This window comes from Lactuca saligna, chromosome 8 (assembly GCF_052625555.1).
Source record: "Lactuca saligna cultivar CGN05327 chromosome 8, ASM5262555v1, whole genome shotgun sequence".
In the NCBI taxonomy this organism is placed as follows: Eukaryota; Viridiplantae; Streptophyta; class Magnoliopsida; order Asterales; family Asteraceae; genus Lactuca; species Lactuca saligna.
The window spans coordinates 93,457,929-93,466,457 of record NC_136424.1 but is presented as its reverse complement, the minus strand read 5'-3'; positions in this window follow the sequence as shown (position 1 = coordinate 93,466,457).

Here is an 8,529-nt window from a genome sequence, read left to right as displayed (position 1 = left end):
TGGAACATGAGTTGAAGCTCCGAACGAAGCGAAAGCTGGAGCAGGTGCATACATCAGTGGCCTGGCCAAGATGCCCAAGACCTCCGATATTCACAGTAGAGGCTAGTAGGGTCTGTGACGACGTGCCAAGTATGGAAAGCCGCATAATGGAGCCTGTCGATCTGTGGGATCCGGATGTTTCAGTTGTGGCCAGTCAGGTCGTGTGAGAAGAGACTTCCCCAAGAGGGCTTTGATTTGCTTCCATTACAATCACACCAGCCATAAAAAGGCCGATTGTTCGACATTAACTGGAGGAGAGGTGGTGGCGCCTGAACCAGCCACCTTGAGGATCACTGATGGTCGCCAGAGTAAGGTGGAGGCTCCTGTGATGAAGTGCAGGGCTTTTCAGCTGACCACCAATGAGGCCTGTGTAGCATCAGATATAGTTACTGGTATGTGAATTAACTCTATCTTTTATTGCTTTCTTGTTATGATTATATTTGTTATGATATTGTATTGGGAACTTTTTGGTCAATAGGTTGTCTGCTCATGTGTAGTTTGATTCGAGGGCTACCCGATCCTTTGTATCTCTTATGGTCAGCAAGAACTTTTGAGATGCTTTGGGGACTTTAGACTCCTCTCTGTAGGCGGAGATTGCGGATGATCCTACTATGATTGCTTCAAGGGTTTTTTGTGGGTATGTTTTGAAGATGTTTAGAGAAATATTCTCTATTGATTTGGTGTCGATTCCCTAGCGAGGATCGAAGGTTATTATTAGGATTGATTGGTTGAGCCCCAGTGGGGTCGTGATTGATTGTGAGAAGCAATTGGTAAGAGCTCGAACCCCAAGTGGGGGTGAATTTGTTATTACAGGAAAGAGAGTTTCACATAGTCCAGCGCTCTGTTCAGCAACTAGGGCTAGGAGGTATCTACAACATGATTGTTTTGGGTTTCTAGCATATGTTTATGACACACGGGTTGAGGCCTTGACAAAGTCGAGTAGAGTGCCTATTACGAGGGATTTTCCTAATGTTTTCCCCAAATATTTTCTCGGAGTTTCCCCTGAGAGGTACATAGAGTTTCAGATTGATCTAGTACCCAGTGCTGCCCTGATGGCCAAGGCACCGTATCGTCTGGCACTGCCTAAGATGCAGGAGTCGTCTATGAAGTTGCAGGAGTTGCTAGACAATGTTCTTATTCGTCCAAGCAGTTCTCTGTGGGTAACACCGATTCTTTTTGTGAAGAAGAAGGATGGTTCACACAGGATGTGCATTGGCTATAAGGAATTGAATAAATTGACGGTGAAGAACCGATACCCACTTCCTTAGATTGATGATTTGTTTGATCAGCTTCAGGGCGCATTTTGGTTCTCCAAGATTGATTTGCGGCTAGGGTATCACCAAATCAGGTTCAGGGATCAGGATATTCAGAAGATAGCCTTAAAGACTCATTATGGTCCTTACGAGTTGATGGTGATTCCCTTCGGGCTTACCAATGCACCCACAATATTCTTGGACCTCATGAACCGGAGCTACAGGCTGATGTTGGATCGGTCTGTGATTGTATTCATTGGTGATATTCTGGTCTATTCCAAGACCTCGGAGCAGCACGAGCAACATTTGTGTGACGTATTAGAGAGGTATTGGAGACCCTAAGGATGGAGAGGCTTTATGCCAAGTTCTCCAAATGTGATTTTTGTTGAGGGGGGTACAATTTTTGGGGCATATTGTCAACCATAAAAGGGTCCTAGTTGACCCGGCTAAGATTAAGGCGGTCATGCGTTGGGAGGTCCCGAGGACAACATCTGACATTCAGAGCATTTTGGGTGTCATGGGGTATTATCAGAGATTCATCCAAGATTTATCTAATATTTTTGTGCCACTAAACCACATAACATAGAAGAATATGACATTCCGTTAGGGGATCAATCATTAGTCAGCTTTTTAGACGCTGAGGTAGAATTTGTGTGAGGCCTGATTATAGCGCTCCCAGAGCGTTTGGAAAATTTTATAGTTTACTGTGACGCCTCTGTTTCGGGTTTGGGAGATGCTTTGATGCAGAGGGGTCACATGATTGCGTACGCTTCAAGGCAGCTGAAACCTCATGAGGCAAATTAGCCCATGCATGATTTAGAATTGGGAGAAGTGGTGTTTTCCCTCAAAATCCAGAGACATTATTTGTATAGGGTTTGGTGTACAATCTATACCGACCACAAGAGTTTGAGATATTTGATGGACCAACCGAATTTGAATATGCAGCAGCGGAGACGGTTGGATGTGGTTAAGGATTACAATTGTTAGATCTTGTACCAACCTAGGAAGGCCAATGTGGTGTCCGATGCTTTGAGTTGTATGGCAACAAGCTCACCTATCAGAGACACCTGTTTAAGGATAAATGTCACTTCACCTTTGATGGATTTGATCAAGGAGGCTCGGATGGAAGGGTTGAAAAGGAAATTTGGAATACTGAACGGATTAGAGGGAAATTCCTTTTTTGTTAGAGACAGTCGGGGGTTGTCGAGACAGTGTGGTAGGGTCTGGGTTCTGACATCAGGCGGTGCGAGATAGATGATTTTGGAGGAGGCGCATAAATCAAAATTTTCTATCTATCCGGGGGCCATGAAGATGTACCGAGATTTGAGATTGAGTCGCTGGTGGCCCTGTATGAAGAGGGAAGTTGCTTGGTTTATTGAGTGATATTTGACTTGCAGAAAGGTCAAAATCGAACATCTGAGACCTCACGACAAGGTGCAATCGTTACCCATCCCTATGTGGACATGGGAGGAGATCACGGTGGATTTCATCGCCAAATTAACCAGAACGGAGCGGGATGTTGATTCTATCTGGGTTATCGTGGACAAGTTGACCAATAGTGCACATTTTATCCCTATTGCTGAGAGCATATCCGTAGAGAAGCTAGTTGATATTTATGTTTGGGAGGTGGTAGTTAGGCACGAGGTGCTCGTATTAGTGGTCTCGGACCATGATGTTCGTTTCACCTATAGATTTTGGAGGAAGTTCCATGAACATTTTGGTACTCAGTTGCAATTTAGTACATCATGCCACCCTCAGAACGATGACCAGAGTGAGCGGATGATCCAGACACTCGAGGATACGCTTCGAGCTCGCGTGCTAGCTTTTGGAGGGAGTTAGGATACTTGTCTTCCACTGACAGAGTTTTCCTACAACAACAGTTTTCATGCTAGTAATGATCAACCCTCATTTGATATGTTATACAGAAGGAGGTGTAGGACCCGGTTTGTTGGGGGAGGTCAGAAATTGGGTCAAGGGGAGCACTGAGGTGGTGCTTGAAACTACAGACTTGATTCGGCAGGTGTGCGGCAGGCTGTTGGTTGCGCAGTGTCGTCAGAAGAGTTATGTTGACCAACACCTTTCAGACCTTGAGTTTTAAGTGGGAGATTTGGTTCTACTGAAGGTATCACTTGGACGGGTGTCATCAGATTTCGGAAGCGGGGAAAGATGGGCCCCTGGTTTGTCGGTCCCTTCAATATTACTGCCCGAGTAGGCAAGGTTACATACCGGCTGGATCTTCTTGATGAGCTCAGTTAGATCCACAGCACCTTCCGCGTCTCTCAGTTGCAGAAGTGTATTGCCTATGATTCAACGATGATATCTCTAAACAACATTTAGGTGGATTAACATCAGAATTACGTGGAGAAACCGATTTCAATTATTGAAAGGATAACTAAGACCTTGCACAACATGGTGGTGAATTTGGTGAATATGAAATGGCGGCCCCGGAAGGGATCCAAGTGGACGTGGGAATCGAAGGATGAAATGAGGGAGCATTACCCAGATGTATTCGCATCAGCAGACTTCGAGGATGAAGTCTAATTCAAGTGGGGGGGGGGGATTTTTTACACTCAAATCCAAGTATTTTTCTTTCTAGTCTTTGAAACAAAAATCTATTTTTGAAAAAGGTCGCCTCCTATGTTGGGCGTATGTTTTGGTACGCTTAGCATACATACACACCTCAGATCGGGAATCTTAGCCGCGTATACAGGTCTATGCAACCAAAGCTTAAACCCTAAATATGGGACATGATCCCTATTTAAGCATCATTATGACCTTTTGACCCTCACCCTTATCATCATCTACTGCTATTTACGTCCCACAACCCTAGTTTACCATTGTAAGTGATTTTTAAGCTTGGGAGTAACTTTAGTGGCATTTTTTGGTGTGCTTTCAAGAAGAATAGCATGGTGATAAAGCTTTGGTCGAGGTTGAGCTTTAACATCTTGAGCCTACATCATCTTAAGAAGATTTTGATGGTAAAAAGATATTACCTTGGTGATTCCTTTTGGTTATTAAAGTTAGGGCTTGTTATGAGTTAATCCTTGGTCCCATGAGAACTCTTGTGAGTTTGGGCAACTCCAGGAGTTTGAGGTGTTCGATCTTTGTCCCTTAGAGGTGTTAGATGCATAAAAATGGCTCTTTGGTGATAGATGTGAGCCTATGAATGAAAGAAGATCCTTAATGAGAGACTTGTTGGACAATATTAGATGTTGGGCTCCATTAAGTCATGCTAAGGCATAAAATTGCCCACTTTATGTCTTAGAATCCCATTTTGGTTGAGATTTGGAAATTTAAGTGTGGAGTTGTAAGGAATAAGAACTTAATGGCTTGATGTGTTATACAACTTAGTTTGCAAGGGGTACCAATGTGTATGCAACACGTACTGGCTTGCGGCCTTGTACGCCAAGCATACGTAGAGTACGTCGAGCGTACACCCTTCAGTGGGCTTTTGGAGTTCGGATGGCCTTGGACATTTGGGCTTTAGCTAGTTGTTAGGCTTTGGCCTGTTTAGGGTAGATGGGCTTCCGATTTCTATTATGGGCCTTAAGCGACTCAAGTTGGGCCTGATGGGCCTGAGGGACCAATATGGTAATAAGGGTTAAGGATGATTAGGTCCATTATGGGTGTGGTGAATGGGCCCTAGCATTAGGAGTTTGGATGTAGTCTAGGCCCATGGTAATGTCCTTTTTAACATTTCATGATTAGGGTAATTTGTGTATGTTCAGTGTGGGATCTTTCGGACAAGTAGCCAAGTAGTTAGTATTTTTCAGCAGATTAAGGTGAGTTTCTCATTGTCTCAATGGGTCGAAGGCACCAAGTATGGCGCATTATTTGTGTTATAGTATGTAGACTATTTGTGTAATATGTGTATGAAAGACCAGGATTCGCCCACTGTCAGTTGCATGAAAGACTAGGTTGTGGCCCCTAACAATCGTATGGAAGACCAGGATCTAGCCCATAGCAATTGTATAAAAGATCAGAATCTGGCCTCTATCACTTGTATGTAAGACCAGGATTTCGCCATCGACAATAATTCGCCATCGACAATAATTATCCGTAAGACTATGAATTATCTTATAGCATTAATTGTTGGTTTGATATGTCGTACTTTTGGGAAAACTCATTAAGCATTTGCTTGCAATTTGTGTTTATGGTTTCAAGTACGTCTGGTACTGATGGGAAGGCCCGACATGATGGTACAACATTCTCTCCCATTATTTCTGCATTTTTTATATTGTACTCTAATTATGTGACAATTATACATTGTGATGTTTTTGGATAAAAATTTATATTTACAATACATGTTTTTAAAAATGAAAATTGTATTCTGGTTTTTGGGTTGTTTCATCGACATTGCAATGAATGACCATGGGGGTAGCCCATGACACTTGTATTTTTTGGTATGTGGTATTTTTGGGAACACACTAAGATTTGTGTTTACGGTTTATTGTTTATGGTTTCATGTACTTCTGGTACGAAAGGGAATGGCCCGACGTGACTGCACTACATCCATCCATGTTTCCACAATGTGATGATTTTGGGATTATACTCTAATGATTGTTTTGTTATAAACTACTTTTCAATGTTTGAATAAAAGATAATTCGTGTTTTGGTTGAATTGAAAATGAAATTTTTACCTCTTAATTTTTGGGTCGTTACAAGTTGGTTTCAGAGCCTTGGTTTGAGGGATTCGGACATACTCTTGGGTGTGTCTGAACTCAAACAGAGGTTTTGGTAAAAATTTCATACAGTAAATGTTTTTAATAAAATATTTTCAAATAAAAGAAAGGTGTGGTGTGTGCAATCAGCTGAGCTCAAGTAAGTTATTCCTAGAATACCCAAACATGTTGATATGTTATATGATATGAATGTTTACATACTAGGATAAGTCTAGGGATACTTTCAGAAATTGCATGATAGATTGGCCCGACATGTGATGCCTTGTAACCTAGGATGAGTTGGATGGTATGCTAGATTGGGAATATGTATTGGTATCAGTAATTACTAAGTGTATGCTTTAAAATAAACTCAGGGTGATGGATTTTACTCTATTGCATAGCTCTCGGTTGAGTCTAACCATTGTAGGATTGAGCCTGTTACTTGAAGGATTATCTAAACTTTGTGGCATGCGATTACATTCATGAAATAGTTAGCTAATATTAGTGGGATTTCTTCAGTAGCTAATGGCAGAGTGAGGTTGATAACCAAGGAGAGCCTAGGAAGTATTTTTTTAGCAGGTTTGGATGTGTTGTTTTGCGAGAATTTGGAATATCAGTTTGAGATGGTGACTTGGAGGATTCTGGATGATTCTTGAGGAAAGTATGGGTAGGCACGAAAGGTAGTATTGGGCTCATACTACCGAAAGAACACGATTCATACTCGAATCGAGGAGAGTCACGAAAAATTCTTGGAAATGTTCTGATTATTTGCAGGTTTGATTTACAAAATGGTGATGAGCATACGTGGAGGAGGTTCCGGTTTTGGTTTAGGCTCAGGTACATGTATTGAGCCGATTGATGAGCGGATGCGGGAGTTTGTCTCATTGGAGATCACCCGCTATATTTTGGTGCAGACTCCTATAATGTTTGGCACCATCAAGGAAGGGATCATGGAACTCTTGGATGATCATCTCGAGGCTTTTTAGTCTAATATTGTAGTAGGATAGTTGGGGCCCATTAAGAGCTCAAGGCTTGTGGAACCCGAGGATCTTTTGAGGAACAAGATCCTATTTCCAACTCTAGTCATGAAGGAACGAAAGTGGATTATGCATCGTGCCTTTCGGGGGATCGATTCCATGATTGGATTGCCACTGAGGTTTCGCGAGCTTTACGCGAGGAGTTATCTAAAATTATTGGTCATGTCACTAACCGGCATGTTACCAAGTTTAAGGATCAGATCTCGGCTATTCAGGTACTTGATGGGATGGTCGAGGTGACTCGGGAGCAGGAACTCAGTTTGGAGAGGCACCTATGGAAGAGGAATCCGACTCATGATCCAACTCTATTGGTAACAAATATCCAGTTTGATGTTTCCATGTCTAGTGCTAGAGGCCCAAGGGGCAGTGAAATTTGTGCAAGGGGTGAAAGAACACATGAGCGTGTGTGCGATAAGTCCAAATGTGGCAGATGCAGATGGAAGGTCCACATTCGCCAAGAATGCACCCTAGAATTAGAATTATGTCATTGTTGTCATCATCTTGTTCATACCAGGGAAAATTACTCATGTTTAGTAGTTGGAGTGACTCAAGTTCCATTTAAAGTGCTTATGTAATATCTTATTCTTCTCTTTCACACTTAAATCACTATGCTAATAATTTTGTGCTTATGTGAGCAAAATATTAAGCCTTAATTATCTAAGAATGGAATCACCAGTATGAGTAATATAGTTATTCTATCCGGAAAGTTGTCATATGCCATTTTGCATACCGTAGGCGTTGTATAGAAGAGACTTGCTTATTCCACTTAGGAGATCAGTAGTCGGTCAGATCTTGAGTAATATCAGCAAGATTTTTAGAAATCTGCTAGGTAGGCGTGTCTGGTTTGAATGCAAGATGTGTAGGGATGTACATGGTTTTGAGATAGTAAGGAATTGAGTCGGTTGTGAGTGTAAGATCGGTAGTTTTTAGTTCACACCTTCAAAGCGAGGTCAGTTGCAGGTTGCATGGGAATTGATCTATATACAAGTAAGTGGTTAAGCTGGTTGGGTACTTGTTTGACATTGAAATGTAGCTCCTCGTCAACCAATTAGTAGCCAAGGACTTGTAGTGGATTCAATAGAAAATGCTTAAGGATTTGGAAGATCGCTGAGGAATTAGGAATGATCACCCTGTCTTGGAATGTATAAGCACTAGGCTAGCTGTCATAAAGCTCAGTTACTCATCTAATACAGTCAGTAGGAAATTGTCAGTAGTATCATATCCCTATTAATTCATGAGAAAGTGCGAGTTGTATGGGTTATTTCAGACATTGTGATTGTCAGCAGAAATCAAATGGTATCTTCTGGTGAACTTTTGAGTATATCGATCCTTCGGTAGGCGAGTTGTTGAATTAATTATCTGTCTGTTCCGGTCATGGGTTATAGTTCCTCGTCATGAGTTGAAGTGGCTTAAGAATTTGGGGTTGTATTAGGAGAAGTACTAGGGATCATTGAGCTCGTAGAGATTTTGGGAAGTGTTCATATGGTTTTGGAATGTGTGTGATCGCTAAGGTTATCTAGTAATGGAATGCTAGTATTT